At 37.4% G+C, this 18501-nt stretch overlaps 1 long non-coding RNA gene across 5 annotated transcripts in view; it reads right to left on the bottom strand.

Moving 5' to 3' along the window:
- Positions 1-18501, bottom strand: part of LOC140696348 (uncharacterized) — a 314939-nt gene that overhangs the window by 108793 nt on the left and 187645 nt on the right. The gene's annotated exons all lie outside the window — the stretch shown is intronic.

Here is an 18501-nt window from a genome sequence, read left to right as displayed (position 1 = left end):
GCAGGTATCAGGACCTCAGTCCCTGAGGAGGGCTGGTAAGAGCAAGGCTTGAGCCAGTCCTTGAAGGGTACCAAAGGAGAGACTCAAGCGTACAAAATGAAGTAGGAAGGATCTTGATAACGACTGAGAGAAAAGGTCAGGGCTTGAAAGAACCATAAACTGAACTCATCCATAAAGTTCTCCATAGATCCTAGAGGACTCATCATCAATTACAGGAAATCGGAGCGCATTCCAAATCCTAAACCTTGGGGGATTCCATTTTGCTTGACTGCCGTCACTCCATATTCACTGCTACTTGACCATAAGCACCTGACAACAGAGAACACATTCTCTTGTGCCTCTTCTCCTCTCTCACTACATGGCTGTTCAGCTGTGATGAAAAAAAAAAAAGACTAAATAGCATAATAATGCGTAATACTTGAATGCAAGACTATGCTAAATGCTTCACACCCATTACCTCATTTAATCCTTAAATCCTAAGACCACTTACATATTAGGAAACTGAAATACGGGAACTGGGATTTGGGTCTGTCTTTTTTGAGAGCTTTTAGCATTTGAGATTTCTACATCTAATAATATCTTGTGCACCCCCTGAAAAATAGGGCAACCAGTTTCTTACTCCATCTTCCTGATAATCATGCAATTAAAATTGTGTTTGACATTTGACATTTTTGAGACTATCTTTCATGTTGATTTTAGCTCATTAGTAATTTTCAGGAGGAAGTTCTCTAGCAGGGCTGTGATTCTGGACATCTCCAGTGGGGAATGTTTGTGGAGAGGATAATTCTGCATCATAAATAATGATACAGCCCTCTGCTTCCAGAAGATCTTTGGTTTAAATCTAGTTCTTCATTCTATCAATTATGTGTCCTCAGGAAAGTCACTCATCTTCTCTAGGTCATATTTTCCTCATCTGTAAGATAGGGATAATAAATGTGTCTGTTTATACACGGTTCCTGCTATATGCAGCTTCAAGTCTAGTGGGGGTGGATAAACAGACAAACCAATAAAACCAAAGCAAAAATGGAAACTGCACATATGAAACACATTAAAAATTATATTTTTTGTGTGAAAAATAATGATTTTATTTGAGACGTAGAAGTGGCAAGGGTTATGTTTCAAACTGTACTCATACTTTATCTTAAACATAAAGGGAAGTCTTTGAAAGCTTTCAGGAAAAAAGAGTGATACTGTGTAATTTTCACTTTAAATGGATCATTTTGCCTGCTGTGTGGAGGATGGATGGAGAAAGGAAAGCAAAAAAAGGGCAAAAGCAGGGAGACCAGGTAAGCAATTAGAGTGAAAAGAGAGATGCAGGTGGATTCAAGTAATATGTTGGAAGTTGAACTGATCGACTTTTCAATGGACTAGATATAGGAGTTAAGGACAAGTGGTAAGGTACCAAGGGTGATTCTCAGGTCTCCGGCTTTAGCATTTGAGGTTGGAAAGTCTAGAAATGGAGCATATCTTGTGTGGGAGAAGGATGACCAAGAGTTCAATTTTGGAGCTGTTAAATTTTAGGAATGTTTGAGATGTTTAAGCAGTTGTACAGAATAGGCATCTGGCTATCATGTCTGAGGTCTGTGCTAGACATATACATTCAGGAAGCACCAGAGTTTGTATTTTGTTTCACAGCCATGAGAAAGGAAGGGAGAAGGAGTATGGAGAATAGAAGGTGGAAAAATGAGCCTAAAGATACCCAATATTAGAAAGTAGAGGAACTATTTTAAAAGAAGTCTTGAGTGACAAAAACAGAAGGAAAAAAATGAAGATATTATCTGTATGGCATAATTTTATACTTCAATAGAAAGTTTAATGTTCTACTTTTTCTTATCTAGTTGTATCTTATTCATTTAATGAGATGAACATTTCTGGGTAGAGATTATGATTTTTCTTCCTCTGGTGCTTTATATTGCAAGAGTCCAAGAAATACTTTTGATTGATTTGAGAAAAGAGATGATAAAGATTCTAACTTACATCAGATTACTGAAAGTCATCTTACCTTCCATATCAAATCCTTAAAGTCTTTAATAGACCATTAGGGATATTTTAGCCCATCTCTTTGCATAAGAGGGAAGGAAATTTTTCATAGCAAAACCATTTTCTTCCTTGTCTGCTTAAATCAGGTATCTTATTTGTTAGTAGATTAAGGCCATTCAACTGCAATAAAGACTCTAAATCAGAGGTTGACAAAATAGGCAAGTATCTGATTATGTTTCTGGACCTATTCAATGGCTAATCAAAACTATAATCTTTACTTGATTACATTTAAGAGTGGTAACACTTCAGGTCTGTATCAGTTAATCAGGAGACCAAAAAATCTATTAAAATACTTCATAGCCTTTATACCACCTGCCCACTAGTAAAGCAGTTACTGAAAGGAAAAAAGAAGAGTGGGAAGGAAGATTATTTCTGAGAGGATTTTAGTTTTAATACTTAGTTAAATTTTGGCTAGATGCTTGTCAAGCCAGAGATCTACAGGGAAAATGAAAGAGGTTTAGTAGAAGATAGCAACTTAGGTTTAAAAGTAAGATATACAGGTGGTTGTGTTTATCACCTGACTGTGGTGATGCTCTCCCCTCTGGTTTTTCATATATTTTATTTGGGGAACTAGACATTCATAGGATGAGCCTTTTGACCAAAACAAACAAAAATAAAACAAACAAACAAAAAACAAATCCCAAAACCCCATTCCTTGGGTAACATCTATTGTATTGCTCTGGATTGGTTCATGTAAATTTCAAGATGTGTGCTTTTCCTTTGATTTCTAACCTAGACAAAGTAGTCAATAGATGATATTGTGTTTCTATATTTGTTAGTATTTTAATATAAGGATCTAAAGCAAAAATGTCCTATAATCCTGTTTCATAGATAGTCATGGTTGACAGGCAAAAATAAGGTGCAATATATGAATACTGGGAGAAAATGCAAACAATACCAAGAAGTATAGAGCGAAAGCAAAAGCCTTCATTCCCCAAACCCAGCCTTCCTGACTGAAGGCTTTTTCCAACAGTGCATGCATGGCTTCCAAAAACATATATGTAAATGTTCATCCATTCATTCAACAAATACTATCGAATAGTTATTACATAAGTGTTGATATACGCATAAATATATATGTACATACACATATAATGCAATGTATTACATGTATGATTTACATATATATGTATGTATGTATAATGTATTATGTATAGTACATGCATAAATGTATATATAATATATTACAACTACAAGATATAAAGGTGTGTGTGTGTGTGCGTGTATATATGTGCATTCACACACATATGCACTCAACATGACCAAAAACTACTAAAAATGATTTTCAGTTACTGAAGTTTTCTTAGGTAGATTTTCCTAGGTAGACAGGCTTATATTTTTTTTCTCTATTTCAAATATTTTTCTTACCTTCTTTTCTTTTCACTTTCCATCCTTTCCTCCATCCTTCCCATATCTGAAAATGATTCATGATGTAATAGACATTATTGTTTTCTAACAAATTTCCTAATTATGCCTCTACTTTTTCATTTTAAGTATGATTTTTAAATACTTGTTATAATATTAATGATATATAGTGGTTTTGGAGCCAGCATACCTGAGTTCAAGCCCCAGTTTCACAGTTTATAGCTGATGACCTTGAATAAGTTTTTCTGAATCTTTGTGACTCAGCTTCCATGTCTATAAAATGGGGATAATAACAGTGCTGATCCCAGCAGGTTGCTGTGCAGACTAAGTGAGCACATAGAAAATGACTAGAACAGAGCCGAAGTGCTCAGTATGTCAATACGTGACAGCTGTTGGGATTTTCCTTCGAATCTCACTTACTAAAGATCTCTTATGTTGTTGCTTTGAACTATGTAATACAAGTTTGGACTTATTACTTGCTCTTATGAATCTCTGCTTCCTTTTTATCTGCTCTGCATTTTTGCTTTTGGAAAAATTCTTCCCTGAAACAAAGCCAGTTCCCCTACTTACAAATTCATCTAATCAGTACTTTGCCTAAAGTAAAACCCCCTTGAAAGTTTTTTTACTTTAATATTTTTATTGAGGTAACATTGGTTTGTAACATTATGTTTCATGTATACAGCATCATATTTCTATTTCTGTATACACTACACTGTGCTCACCACCAACAATTTAGTTTCCATCTGTCACCATACAGCTGATCCCCTTTACCCATTCCACCCTCTCCCTTCGCCTCTGGTAACCACCAGTCTGTTCTCTGTATCTATGAGTTTTTGTTTGGTTTATTTATTTATTTGTTTTTAATATTCCACATATGAGTTAAATCATATGGTATTTGTCTTTCTCTATCTGACTTATTCCATTTAGCATAATACTCCCAACATCCAAATGGAAAGATTTCTTCTTTTTTACGGCTGAATAATCTGCCACTGCATGTGTGTATGTGTGTGTAGGTGTGTGTGTTTATGCGTGTGTGTGAATGTGTGTGTGTGTGTGCACGTGCGTGTTGTCATAAGCTTTACTTTCCAGCACCATTTTATGTCTTATCCTTATTTTGTCTTCTTCTTTCTTACATACTTAATTTATATGACCTTAATAAAATATACATGTCCTTATAAAGCAAATTTAATCAATTTTGAACAAGGGGGGGGTGATCAATTAATTACGGATTACTAAATAAAAATAAACAATTCAATTAAAGAATTAAAGATAAAGTAAATTAAGAGAAGTGATTGGGTTATAAGTGACCTTGCAATTGGCGAGAGGATTTTACATTATTAAAAAGCATCAAATACCCTATGAAAGACAGCTCTTTAAGATACAGAATCCTGTGGGGAGAGACTTTGTTAACCTGGAAAATACCTCTTCATTTTGTTCATTTGTGGTTCAGTCCTACTCTGATATAAAGGTGGGGAGGAAGGAAAGACGATGCCAAAGACATAAATGAATAAATAGATGGAGAGCATCAGTATAAGAAAGAGATGAAGACCTTCAGGGTTGTTTTAGATGCCCACTATATGGTCCTCAGTGCATCCTGAGATCACCTGCGTATCCCCAGGGAATAGTTGACATCAGAATTGGGCATTCCAATGGATACTTTCCAGACCCATAGGAAAGGTGTTGTTGAAAAGATCTGTCAGTCACATAATAGCTGAATCCTTCCCCTGTCTGTGATTGTGTCTCATTACACTGGACGTTAGGTTTCTGAATTCTCACTGAGGTGACTCTTGCGGTCATTTGAAGAAGCCCACTATTCACTTTTTAATTACCTACACGATACCAACTTCTGGAAAGAGGGCTCAATCTGACTCCTGCAGCCTGGGCACATCCACAGAAATCACCTTAGCCTCATAATCTGCGCAGGACGGGCGAGGCCGGATATAAGGATTTAGAACAGGCCTCAGGATAGTCTATCTGCCTGAGTCAGCAGAGAGATCAGTCCTTCAGGCCCCGAGGGAAGGCTTAGCCAGGCAGGTTGTAAATGGCCAGGGAGGATTTTTGCAGGGTTGTATTTCTTTGGGACTGGGAGGCAGATGACCTTTAGATGCCTGAGAAAGTTCCGAATAAGTCGTATATTATGACTTTACTACACCAAATTCCCCTTTTCCTCCTAAGCACTCAACCAGACACTCCTCATTTACTGAACTCATAAAATTTCTGCTAATGGATGGAACTAATTGTCCCCTAGTTTCAGACCCGGGTTCTGATGCCTCTACTTCCTATTACAGGGAGAACTGGGGCCAAATCATTACAGATGGCACCAAGGTGTCCAGTTATGCACTTGAGGGGTCAGGGAGTGTCTTTTTTCTCTTCTAAAACATATAAACCAATTTACATCTTAAAACCACACTTTAAAAGAGGCTTGTTTTGAAGTGCTACATAATGCCAGCGTGTTTTCTTTAAATTTTGTTTCCTTTCAGTTTTACAAACTCTCTGGTACGAAGCTTCGGTGTAATTAAGAACTAATAATGGTTCAGTGGTCTTGGAGTCCCTAGCGTAGAAGACCATTTCCTTGGATTTGTTCATCTGTTAGGGTTTTTTTTTTCCCCCTCCTAATTTTAAAGTAGCAAAGAAGAAAAAATCATCAAGAATATCAGTGTTTAAGGACACTATTGCTCAAATTTTGAATTTTCACAGGACGTAGAACAGTGTTTCCAAGTAAGAGGGATGATGAAAGGAAGAGGGAAGATAGAAATGTAATTGGAATTACTTGGAGAAATTTAAAAAATACAACATCCATTTTCTCTATTCTTCATGGTTTGGGAAGGTGACATAATGGTGGTGGTGAGCTAGTCCTTCCTGTGCACTCCATTCTTGTGGTTAGAAAGCATTTGATGCTTTGAGATATTTGCTGACGTGTGAATATTGTTTGTGCTGGGCCTCTTTTGCATTCAGACGCATTCATGCTTCACTTGGTATCACTGGGCATGCAGGGGAGGGAGCAGGAGCGATCCCTGCTGGCTGGCTGTGCTTCCCAGGCTCTTGTGTCAGCTGATTTCCACTTGGGTTTGGCCAATGAGAGTCACAGACGGAAGATCAGAGGGAGAGGGAAGGGGAAAGGCCAGGGTATTTCTCCCCCTCTCTCTGACTCAGGCAGCGTCGCTCTATGTCTGAGTCTCTCCCATGGATCTCCTTCTCAGTGGATAGGTCTTCCCTGGTTTCAATTTCCTCCACGTAAGGCTGTTGGGCTTCAGTGACCTGCCTCCCCCAGGCCTCCTGCTGCTCTAACATTCAGGTGCCTCACCGCTCCCTCCCTGTTGGTCTTTCAGCTCTTTCATCACCTGGGAACCAGTTCCCTATATTAAGTTTCCACTGTTCTCAATATTTAGAGTCATGTTTTATTTTCCTGCTTCAAGCTAAAGGATATGCCATTAGAGCCCTTAACGTCTGCATAAAATAAACTGAAAAGTATAAGTAGACCGTCTGTATCAGTTGATTAAATCATTAAATCATAAGATGGAGAAAACCAACCCAAACTTCCTTAACAAAACTGTATATTTAATAGTATATTGTTGTATATTTAATATTTAATAATCTCATAACTAAAAGACCAAGGATTGTAATATGATTTGGAGGTCTCACGGTGTTACCAGACATCGTCTCACTGGGTTGATTCCTCTGGATCGACACCATTCTCAGTCTCAGTCTCACTTGATCACAATACAAATTCCAAAGGAAAAAAGAATTTACTTTTCCAACAACTACCAGCCTCCTAGAGGTGGCTAGTCTTGGCTGCTGGGTCAGCTCCCCTGGCCCTGCCCACTTTAGTGATGGTATCTCTACCGGGTTGCTCTACCTCCTATCCAGCAGGTAGCACTGGGATCCATCCTGTCCTGGTCCAGTTTTTCTGCTTATTGACTCCATCAGAGAGATGCTTCTCTTTCAGGGTGTTGACAGAGCTTGCCATGTGATTTGTGAAGTTGAAACCAAAGCCTCAGGAAATTAAAAAAACTGCATTTTCGAATGGTCATTAATGGCTTATAGTGAACACACAACCCATCAGGCAAGGAAGTAAGTGAGTAACCACTTTATTTTGAAATGTAAATAGAGGCTTTGATAATTATCCATCCCGAGTAGAAATCAAAATTGCCTTTCAATCTCAATGTAAAATGAATTCACCAAAAGAAAGTCCACAAATCTGGAAGCAAAAAAAAAAAAACTAGGCAGTAAGACTGCTGAGATTTTAGGGGGCCATTAAATAGAATTCTTCTCTTTCTCTCTTGAGTGTTTAATAAGTTTATGTAAATAAGCAAAAGAGAAAGACAGAGAATGAAATATCACTTTTATTATTTGAAAGACTGGAATGGTCTTTCCAGAACAGACACACTCAGTGAGCACTACTGCTTTTTATTTGTGAGTTCCCAAACAGGGAATGAGATGGATCTTCAGGACTGTTTCTAGAAAATAGGTCTTGGTCTGACCCCTGCGTAGTTGCCTCTTGGAATAGGCATAGAGAAGAATGCTAATTAATCCAGAGACAGGAGAAGTGGCCCAAGATGGGCACACACAACTGCTTTTCAGTTCCACCCATGAGGTATCAATCTTCCATTTGGGAATGCATAGAAATTTGGGTAGAGGCTTTTATTTTCTGGGTGCGAGATGAAATGGCTGAAGCAGGAATGAAAGGGTCCCTCTCCAAACACCTATGAAATATGTGTAATATTATTTGATCTAAGAAAGTTTTACCATTGGATAAAGGGTTCATAAACATAATACATTAACATGTAAAACATGTAGCAAATGATTCCAAAAAATTAGCATAATGACTGCCACTTAAGTGGGGAGTTCAATACCAAATCTTAGCGGACTTAGCACAAAAATGATTGTGGATAATAGAGCAAGCCATTAGTATTATTGTCTGGTGATTTTAAGAAGCACAAACAACCCTGTTTTGCAACCTTATTCTAGAAGCATGGTATATCAATCAAGAGAAATTATTTTCACATTAAAATGTTACTGTTCTCCCACAGGGAGTCTAATGTGATTTTACATGATTAGTGAAATTGAAACCTGCATTTATGAATTATAGAGGCAAGGCTATTGGTTGGGTGAGTCCAACAAGACCAGAGAGGGAGAATCCTTACGACCCTGCTTTCCTCCGCTGGGATAAGGAACAGAGATGACGTCATTACCCCTTCAACTAAGACGTTTTAATTCCTTCTCAGAGATTTCTGAAAAATATTTTAACCCCTAGGAATGACTGCCATAAAATTAAAGATGCTGGGTAGAGAGCTAGGGTGTATTTTGTAGTGAGCATGCCACATTTTCAATGTGGCTTGAACCCCATTACTTATGAAGCCTTATCTACATTTAAGAATAGCTCAGATTTGTGTTAGTTTTTCTGTTGCTGTTGGCAGTCTTTTTTAGAATAACTTTTAAAAATTTTTTGAAATAGCCTCAAACTTATGGAAAATTTAAAAATAATATAGAGAACTTCTGTATAACCTTTGCCTGTATGCCTTGATTGTTAACATTTTGCTGCATTTGTTTTATCATTCTCTGTCTCTCTCCCTCCTCTTCATATTTATTTATATACACCTACATTTCTATATATGTATGTATGTAAATGTTTCTGAACTATTTTTGGGGGGGTAATTAGGTTTACTTATTTATTTAAATGACGATCCTAGGGATTGGACCCTGGACCTCATACATGCCAAGCATGCACTCTACCACTGAACTATACCCTTCCCCTTGAACTGTTTGAAAGTTGCAAATATGATACCTCTTTATCCTAAATACTTCAGTGCATGCTTCTTAAGAACAAGGACATTCTCTTACATAACCAGACTGCAATTATCAAAATTGGAAAATTAACTTTGATATATTATTATCTAATCTATGGCCCTTATGCAAATTTTGTTAATTGTCCAACTACTGTCTCATTGTTGGGCTTTTAGTTCTGACTCTCCCAGACTTTAGACAAAGTGTAGATGCAGAAAGCAAGAGGCCTCTCTTAGTGAGACACAGATAGCCTTTCCTATACTTGGATGGCTTGTTCTCTTGTGTAAATACAAATTTGACCAGCAAAGGAAGTGTCCTTGCTTTCAGAGATGTTTCCTAGCACACCCTTCTAAGTCATAGCTAATGAGAAATAGCAGGCCAAGATCTCCAGTTTCCTTAAAGACTTTTCACCAGTTTCTGACCTCCCCCATGTGTGGGTTCCCCAAGAACTTCCGAGCAGACACTCCATCCCTATTCTTTCTAATCTGCTCTGATATCCTGATGGTATCAGCCCTTCAACCTGCAACATCTTTCTGCTGATGTTGGTTCTTGAATTTTGTTGCTTCCTATTGATGACTCTGAGAGACTTCACTGGGCTGTGTGATCCTACAGAATTTGGATAAAACCAGATACTATGATGGCCTCTGATTCTCTTTCCAACATACACTAAGTTTCCACACTCTTTTGTCCCCTCACTAAACCCTCCATCTCTTCCAGGGTATCCCCATCCCGGTAGAGCTCTAAGAGCTGCGTCCTTTGGGCCCAAGGCTCCTGATTCACTCTGAAGCGTTCACCATCTAAACTTATCCCACCAGGGTGAGGCTGGTCTCTCTCATCTTCTCAGGCTTATGCTGCTGATCACTGGGGACTTGCCTATGTGTCTGCACATTGTAGAAAATACATAAAAACTCACGTGCACACATACACACACCCACACTCACACATATGCCATGTGATCAGATTTAACTGAGACTCTCACACTGCCCCCATCAGATCCTACATTACTCTTCATATGAGGCAGGAGATGGATTCAACGTGAGATTTGTTTCTTCCTGATCAGATAGCTCTTTGTCTAATCTTCTTGTAGATAACCACTCCCAATCTCATGATATATAATATATATATATATATATATATATAATTAAGCTATCATTTGATGTCAAGCTAGAGTGAGTTGCTGCTAGCAAGACGGCAGAAGATTAGCTTGTGAGTCACAGAGCTTGGAAAACTAGGTGCTGAATGCTTCTATTGAATACGTGATAAACAGAATAAAGAACACTTAATTTAAATATGCTAGGACTAGCTCCAAGAAATTGGTTACAGCATCTCAAACAAAATGCCCACCTGAAATTTTGGTAAGATACTTCTGAATGACCCCTGTTAGGTTAGCAAAAGTCCAAGAGATAAACAGAGAGCTAAGTTTTCAATTTCTTATGCGTTAAGGTCATAACAAATCAAATTATAGTATTTTAATTAAAGTCATATAATTATAACTATTTAAAAAAACCTAGATACATATTGACCACTAATTACCATATTCACATGTTTAGAAAGGGATTTTTAAGTGAGTACTACAACTTGGCCCAGATAAATACCTTTTCATTTCCATGTACTTATTTTAAATTGCTACTTAAATGCCACTCAGAATGGTTTTGTTCCTAGAGGTCAGAGGTCTTCCCTATCATTCTTTTTCACCCCCAGGGTAACTAGTTACGCTTATTTTTATTTATTAATTTTTTATTATGTAAGTTTCAGGTGTACAGCATTATAACTTGACATCTGTATACACTATGAAGCAATCACCATATAATTGACTCCTTAACCCATTTCGCTCACCCCCTCCAACCCCATCCTCTCTGGTAACCAATAATCTCTTCTATGTATCTGTGAGTTTTGTTTTTTTTTAAATTTTATTTGTTTGTATTTTTAGATTTCACATACGAGTTAAACAATACACTATTTGTCTTTCTCTGTTTGACTTATTTCACTTAGCATACTACCTTCAGGGTTCATGTTGTCACAAACGGCAGAATTATATTTATTTTCATTTATTCCATTTAATATTCATTCTTATATTTCATTCTTTTATATGGCAGAACTCTAAAAGTTTTCTTTGGGACAGCCACTCATTTGTATTTTTCCATTTGAAAATAACTTTTACAAGGTCTTGCCCTTGCCAGTATGTGGAACTAGGACATAAAGTATTGGTGGCTTCTGGTGCTCTCCGTCTGATGGGAGTGAGGATGCATAAAAGAGCTTGTGAGAGATTAAGAAAGCAGAAGACAGTAGGTAAGTGGACGATGTAATAAAATCAAATGAAGACTATCAAAAATAAACTGGTTCATTTCATACATGTGACTATGGTCAGTGTTGTCTCCAAGTCACTATTTGATGTTTCCAAGTTAATCCAGGGTCCTTTGAGGATAACTCTTTTTTTTTTTTTAACATTCTTGGAAAGAAGGGGAAACATGCTTCCTGCTATTGCTTTAAACTATTACATGTGACTTGGAATTATGAGACTTGGCATCCTGTTTTGTGGTATCAATAACTCCTACTCATTACTTTTCAACTTCAAGGAGAATGTGATTTAGAGACTTTCAGAAAATAGAAAAAAAGAGAAATTATGTTCACCAATGAATGTCTCCATGGTGTGATGTGAAATGAAGAGGCACTCCAGACCACTAACGTTTTTTGAGGGGGAAGGGTCTTATACTCCATGGCATTCCAAACCAACAGCATTTTTTTTAATGTGTTGTATGATACCCTGAATATTTTTTAAAATTAAAAAAAATTAGGGGGAGGGAGAGGTAATTAGGTTTATTTATTTATTTATTTATTATTTTTAATGGGGGTCCTGGAGATTGAACCTAGGACCTTATGTATGCTAAGCACTCTACCAGTGAGCTATATCCTCTCCACTACCCTGAATATTTTTATCATGGATCTGATAGGTATCTTCTTTCTGCATTCTTAATCAATGGCTCTATTATTCTTATTTTAGTTTTTATAATATTACAGAAATAAAAATATGTACATATATAATAATAGTCAACACAGCTGCATGCAAATCAATGAAGTTAGGACACCCCTCATACTATACACAAAAATAAATTCAAAATGGCTTAAAGACTTAAAGATAAGACATGACACTATAAACCTCCTAGAAGAAAACATAGGCAAAACATTCTCTGACATAAATCTTAGCAATGTTCTCCTAGAGCAGTGTACCCAGGCGATAGAAAAAAAGTGAAAATAAATAAATGGGACCTAAGAAACTTACAAGCTTTTGCACAGCAAAGGAAGCTATAAGCAAATCAAAATGACAACTTATGGAATGGGAGAAAATATTTGCAAATGATGCGACTGACAAAGGTTTAATTTCCAGCATATACAAACAGCTCATACAACTTAACAACAACAACAACAATAAAACAAGCAACCCAATCCAAAAATGGGCAGAAAAGCTAAATAAACATCTCTCCAAAGACGAATAAATGGCCAATAGGCACATGAAAAAATGCTCAATATCACTAATTATTAGAGAAATGCAAATGAAAACTACAATGAGGTATCACCTCACACCAGTCAGAATGGCCATCATTAAAAAATCCACGAATGATCAATGCTGGAGAGGGTGTGGAGAAAAGGGAACCCTCCTACACTGTTAGTACAAAGGTAGTTTGGTGCAGTCATTATAGAAACAGTATGGAGATTCCTTAAAAAACTAAATACCATATGATCCAGAAGTCTCACTGCTGGGCATATATCCAGAGGGAACTCTAATTTGAAAAGATACATGCACCCCAATATTCATAGCAGCACTATTTACAATATCCAAGACATGGAAGCAACCTAATGTCCATCAACAGATGGCTGGATAAAGAACTTGTGATACACATACACACACACACACATATATACAACAGAATACTATGCAGACATAAAAAAAAATGCCATTTGCAGCAACCTGGATGGACCTGGAGATTGTTATATCAAGTGAAGTAAGCCAGAAAGAGAAAGAAAAAATTTACTATGTGATATCATTTATATGTGGACTCTAAAAAAATGACACAAATGAACTTATTTACAAAACAGAAACTGACTCATAAACATAGAAAACAAAAGGTAACCGGGGGGTAGGGGGAAGGGGGTGCAGAAGGGTAAATTGGGAGTTCAAGATTTGCAGATACTACCTACTACATACAAAGTAGATAAACAACAATGTCCTACTGTATAGCTCATGGAACCATATTCAATACCTTGTAATAGCCTATAATGAAAAAGAATATGAAAAGAAATATATATATATATACATATATATATAAAACTGAACCACTTTGCTATTCACCAGAAACTAACACTATAAACTAACTGCACTTCAATAAAAAAATTAAAAAATAGTAATAGTCAACAACAAAAAAAATTTTTCCCAATCTGATAGAGAAAATTTATCCTAATGAAAATTCATTTAATCAGTTTTCCACTGAAGGAAGGAGGGAAATACTGGTTATCTGCAGCTTGAGGACTGTTGCCAGTTTCCAGTTTGCCAATGTGACTTAGAGACAAGTGTTATCTGCTTATCAGATACCACGTGAGAGAGAACCAGCAGAATCAAAGTCTACCAATGGCCCTAAAGCATCTGGATTCAAAAAGACTGACTTGGAAAGAAAGACACATTAGGGGCAACAGCAGGAATATGCTGAAAGGTGCAACTGCTTCAGGGCTGGTTTTCAAATATTTTGATAAAGAATGCCGCTCTTCCCTTATTCTTCAGTATCTAGATTCTCAAGTAATACCTGGGCAGGGGCACCTAGAATAAAGTCGAAACATCCCAGACTGCATCACCATCACGTGACTAAGTTCTGGCCAGTGGGGTATATGCGAAGTTGCTTGTGAAGCTTCTGAGAAGAATCCTTAAAAGAACAGTTTAATCACCTCTTCCTGCACCCCGCCCCCTCATCTCCTGGCTGACTGGAATGGTTGGGGCTAGAGGAGCCATTTTGGAGTATGATGTAGAAGTTGTATACAGAGGATACCAGAACAACAAAATACAGGAATCTTTGCCCTTGGTGACTGTATATTCACATATCAGCCTGGCCTGGCCTGCACACCTGGAACTATAAATGGAACAGATTACACTCTTATGTAGTTGGGGGAAATTTAGCACCATGGTAAAGAATAAAGGCTTAGAAACCAGATGGGTCTATTTCTTACTAGGAGGTTGCTACAAAGATTAAATGAGCTAGTGTATATAAAATGCTTAGAGAAGTGTCTGGCACAAGGATAGCACTAGATAAATAATAACTATTACTACTATTTGAGCCACAATTATATTCGCATTTTTGAGATCATAGAAGAAGCTAATCTTAGTTAATGCAAATGCTCCAGTACATACAAATAGTGCCTGGCACAAAGTGGGTGCTTAATTAATACTTTGAATGAATGAGTGAACAATCTCTGTTTACCTTTAAGTTCACATACTGTAATAATCTTTAAAGAACATTGCAGCCTTTATTAACCCTTGAATTAGGAGCAAACCAATTAGAAGTTAAAGAGGATTATTAACCTTGTATTCTGGTGACTATCTAGACACAGTACTGTCCTTTTGGCATAGAGTCCCAGGACTCAATGGCCATTCACCACTCCCCAGCTCAGCAAGTTCTCACATGGTCACTGCTTTCAGTTATCAGTCCTGGGCATCTGCCACCACATCAGGTTATTAACCTACTGCAGGCTCCTCTGCTACTGGCATGTATGGGAGGCTATCCCTGGGCCACCAGCCGTTGGAATATGCTCAGAAAAGACCAGTCTGTTTAATATTAGCCAAACAAAGACCAGGGTTAGGAAGAAAATCCACTGCCAAGAAAATGCCATAATGTACTGAATTAAAAGGAGTACTTACTGGATTATTCAATAACTAAGGAAAGGGGTGCTTAGCCATCCTATATCTTTCCAAGCACCAAAAATTTGGGTCAACCAAATTTTACAAATGAGTTCTATTTTGTAGGCTATGCCTGTGTTTATACTGCACATGCATGACACACTTTTTCAAGTAGTGTTGAGAGGGACATATGATTTCCATTTGATTATTTCCCCAAATGAAGAACATGACAAACTTCAGGGAAAGCATGTGATATCTGCAATATTTATAGATTCCCATAAAAAGCTTTGCTACTATATAGGGTGTCCTGTCAAGTCACTCCTTTGTAACCAGTCCATATATTTTCTTTAAAATTAATATAAATTTAGACATCATACTACCTATAATTTGACTGCCTTGTAAAAAAAAGGGAAGATTTTATGGTAAAGGTATAAAACTGATAAAGAAATGTATCTGGCACAACAATAGTATACCTGGTATCTTCTTTTCCTATACACATAGTTTAAAAAATTTCATTACTCATTGGCCCAATTTTGCATTTAAATATGAATTCATTTAATTTTACTTTGCAATCAGGTAAATTAGTGAGAAGGAATCTAAACAATATGCTTTAATTGCATTTATAAATTATTCTCTCTGTCCTTCATGAACATTCTTTCTTTTTTAGATATTGAAATGTAGTGTCTAAATATAAAGTGCAATAACATCTGCTTCTAATTGCCGGTTTGAATAATATAGACAGACCTTCAACATTTCATGCTTTTGAAAGGATGCATTTAGTAGGAGGTACTGAGTCAAAGGTTGTAAAAATTTTGTACCACTAAAAATAGTTGAAATCTCAGATGCATTTAAAATGGAAATTACCACTTTCTGAGCGAATAGTTCCTCTCCATGTAAGGTGTATATATGCTAGAGATGGTTCATCAAAAGGATCTTTTTTGCTTTTTTTTTATATTTCATATACCATCATTCTTTTAACCACAGTACTTGTATTTTTCACAGATTCCAAGTCTTACTCAAATTCTAAAGTAAACATTCAATTCAATAATCACTGAATCCACATGGTGTGCAAGGTTTCATGTCTAGGGTTATCTTTCAGTCTCTTCTATCATAATAAGCCAGAGTGAAGGAGTTTAACGGCCTTCATGGGTGACAGAAGCAGATGGATTGTTGTATTGGTAGAAGTGTGTGTTCCCACGTGTGTGTGTGTGTGTGTGTGTGTGTGTGTTAGGTGTTAAATGTGACAGATCACTGTGTCTCACCACAAAGTCCTGAGGAGTGTATGTGTGTGTATTTAAGCCTTTCTTCCTCCCCCTGACCGTAAAGATCCTTCCCCAGTACTTGTCTCACTAGCAATTCTTTTCTGATTTCTGATTTTGTGGCTTTATTTCTGTAACACCTCAGGGAAAGAATGTAAAAGCAAACAGACTTTCATTTGATGGTGCTCAATAAATGACTGTTGTCTTAATGCTTAACTCAATGAGATAATTGGATGTCTTAGAACATTACACAACTATCCTACTTAGAATGAAATCTATATATTCTATTTGGAATGAAATGTATATCTGGGTTCAAGATCTCCTTACAGAAACAAGCCCTGCTCCCTCTTTTGAAGGTCAGTGCTCCTGAGTAGGCTGGCACTCTGAGTTCTCAGAGAAGGTCTCCAGATAATTTGCTGGGCATGAATATTCTGAGAAGTTGACAGTGACCACTTCTGAAGTAGTATTTTACAATTCATCTTGGCAGATTCCTGCTTTTAAGTGATCAGCTGAGAAGTGATACTTTGAACTGATGGTTAGAGTGACCATTTGAAATGGACCAACCTCTCTCTCTCAATGGCAGGACAGCAACAGGCCTGCTGCTTAGCAGGTGGAGAACCCACGTTTTAAGCACATAGGCACTGGAGTCAGACTTCCTGGGACCATACGCAGGTTTTGTTATTTATTAAATGAGTTGCCTTCAGCAATGTAACCAGCTTCTTTGGACCTCAGTTTTCTCGTCTGTAAAATGAGGATGATAATAGTACCTACCTCATAGGTTGTAGTGATACCTAAAAGAGTTAAATCACATAAACTGCTTATTATTACTGAGATTGTTTGGGACTCTTTTTTTTAATAGCTTTTTTTGAGAAGCTAGGATCAAAATAATCTCTCTGTAGGCATATTCTAAGTAGAAAGCTTGGTCAGGAAGGCAGGTGTGATGGTGAAGATTTCAGGGAAGAAGCCTTGAGCCAACTCCAAACCAGCACCAGTAATAACCCTCAGTGGGTCATTTTTGGAAACAGGACAAAGGCAACTAGTCATAGCTCAGACACCTGACACTGGACCAAAAAGAGTGTGGATCTGCTCCAAGGTCTAACGGGAAAATGAGTTTGCACCCACCAAGACCTCTGAGGAACCATATCTGCTAAGAAGAGGTGAGCCAGGTTTAGTTCCCCTCAAGATTTCAGTGAGTTCTGCATCCCTCTAGGTTAGAGAGGTACTCAGACTCTTCCCACCATTTTCATTTTTCTTCTGAACTCAGTTCCTCCCTGAACCAGAGAGAGTGACCTTGCCTGGAAGAATTTCACAGTAGTCAATGTTTATATAGCACTTGAATTAGTACCTTATACTCTGTGAAAATGCCCCAAAGTATGCGTGTTAAGAATACTACCCCTGATAATCTCAGCTATGGCTAGCTTAAGTAAAATTCAGTTGAGCATATAACTAAAATGGACTGAGGTATTACACTTTGTTAATTTTGATCAATGGCAATTTTAAGGAGTTAACATATCTATTAAACTTTTGCCCGGTTATTCTTATTAACATGATCCTTCTGGAAAAGTACATTTAATTTAGAGGGAGTTTTTCTTCTTGGTAATGATTTGCAGTTCATGCCACTACCTTGCTCAGGTCCTAATTATTTCTTAACTAAGTTTGCAATAAACGGCTTCTGCCTTGGGGGCCCTTCATCCAAACTTCCAATCAGATCCTTTATCACTGTCCAAGTTACTATTTTTTTAAATAAAACTCCTCAAATTTGCCCCTATGACATTTAATTAAAACTGTTCAGTAATTCTCCCATAATCTACAGAAGAAAGCCCGAAACCTTACCTTCTGCAGTTGGTCCTTTATAATCTGGTCCTGCTTTTTCCAGTCTCATCTCCTACAACTCCTTGGCGAAAAACTTGATTTGCCTAACACCCAACTCTTTCCTATAGCCTATGCTCTTTCTCATTTCTAACTGGTTGACACGCTGTCTTTCTATATGGACTGCCTCTCCCTACCTTGTCTATTTGGGGATTTTCTGCTGGTCCATGTTGCCGTCTCTGCGAGGCCTTCACAAGTATCTGTGATCTAGGCTAGATAATTCTTATTCTGAGTTCCCATAACAATCTTTCCATACCTCAATTATAGCTCTTATCATCTTGTGCTACACTGTCCACTTATTCT

Source organism: Vicugna pacos, chromosome 5 (genome assembly GCF_048564905.1).
Source record: "Vicugna pacos chromosome 5, VicPac4, whole genome shotgun sequence".
Taxonomy (NCBI): Eukaryota; Metazoa; Chordata; class Mammalia; order Artiodactyla; family Camelidae; genus Vicugna; species Vicugna pacos.
Note: the sequence above shows the minus strand (reverse complement) of the source record. Positions and strands in the feature narration are given on the sequence as shown.